The 1,720-nt window shown below is 42.8% G+C and overlaps 1 pseudogene; it reads right to left on the reverse strand.

The window, feature by feature from the left end:
- Positions 1-237: 237 nt before the first annotated feature.
- On the reverse strand, positions 238-356 carry LOC134948814 (5S ribosomal RNA; annotated as a pseudogene).
- Between the last annotated feature and the right edge of the window lie 1,364 nt (positions 357-1,720).

Genomic DNA, 1,720 nt, shown 5'->3' on the forward strand with positions numbered 1-1,720 from the left:
CTACATCCTGTTCCTATCCAACCAGCACAAGCTCTGCTTGTATTAATGGGACCACAAGGGGTCAATATACTGAAATGTTAGGAATATAGATCTTTATTGGTATTGGACCAATTCCAATCTAAAACATATCAGGGAAGACGGTACTGAGAAAAGGTGAACATTGATTTGGAAGGAAGAAAGGGATGACTAAAGAAGAAAATGGTGATCCTGCTGTTGGCTTATAGTCGAGAAGGTCATGAATTACAACACTGGGTATTCTCTGGGGGTCACCCTTACAGATACTGACCCAGCCCACCACTGTTTTGCTTCCAAGATCGGACGAGATCGGGCTCTATCAGAGGGGTATGGTAGTAATTCCTCAGGCCTGCTTATAGCCGACTCACCAATGAGAGTGCACCTAAAATGGGGGAAGGGAAAAGGTATAGGTGGGTGGAGACAGAGAGAAAGAAATGGCGGATCTGCTGTCTATGTTAGGCACAGGATAAACCTGTGGATCATGGATGAGAGTCCGCAGAAATATATGAAGAAAAGGGAGGAATGGAACAAAGAAAGGGAAAGAAAGAATAGAAAGGATAACAGATATCATCTGGTATCAAATTGCAGGATTGTCAAAAAATGATCAGCAAGTAGACATGGGCCAGATTAACTGGCAATGTTGGATACATTCCGTGATCACTCAGGATCAGAGTGTCAAAGAAAAACAAAGGTAATTAGAATTAGGCCAGATTGGCTGTCAATATTGGATATACCCTGTGCTCACTCTGTTTAGAAAGGTAAATGTCTGCAAAAAAGGCGACCAGATGCTGTTTATGACACAAATAAACTATTTGTCTATTGAAAGGATGATTGTTTTGGATATATAAAAAAAAAAAAAAAAAAAATCCTGGTCCAGTTCCTGCCCTGCTTAGAGCCAAAGCAAGGGAAAAATCACGTATTGCTTGTATAAATATAGAGAAAATCTCAAAAAAAATTATTATAAATAATAATGGTATAAATAATAGTAGAAAAAAGTGATAGAAACAGGTACCGATCCCTGCCCAGGTCCCTGGGTCAGTCACTATGTAACAGAATGCACGGTGTACTCCTCAGGTCCTTAATTCATACTGGAATACTAGGATAGGTCATGCTGGAAAGGATAGGTCATGCTGGAAAACGCGTTTCACCCGTCCTGCGGGCTTGCTCACTTCCAATGCTGCTGGTGTACTGAGGTGATAAGGTTTAAATATCCATATAAGTGGCTATTAGCCAATGGCTATATTGTGCTTAATTAGAGAGATAATCCTCTACCCTCCGCTGTGGTCAGCGGAAGTGACGTATTTAGTCCGGTTGCTAGGCAACCTGTGCAATATGCTGTAGCAAAAACTAATTAAAAGGAAAAGGAAAAGGGTCCTACTACGCTGTTATTCTGTGATTTCGTCGGTCACGGACACAGAGATAACCGCTTTTTACACTGTCAGTCTATGATGTCCCTATCGCGCCACGTAGTCTCCGATGAATAGTTCCGGCATCATGTTGCCTGGATACGGGGAGTCTTTGAGCTGTGTTGGCTGACGTCACTTCCTGTCCACGACTCGGAGGTCGGAGTGAGAGCGTCCCGTTGCTCGGCAACCGAGCATATGTGGGACGTTCTATCATATCCGCGAGTGGGACTGTGTAAAAGCTCCCACAGGCTGATCTGTGTTTATGTAAGTGTCAGCTATCAGGTTAATGGATGAAAAGT

The sequence above is a fragment of the Pseudophryne corroboree genome, chromosome 1 (genome assembly GCF_028390025.1).
Source record: "Pseudophryne corroboree isolate aPseCor3 chromosome 1, aPseCor3.hap2, whole genome shotgun sequence".
NCBI classification, from domain to species: domain Eukaryota; kingdom Metazoa; phylum Chordata; class Amphibia; order Anura; family Myobatrachidae; genus Pseudophryne; species Pseudophryne corroboree.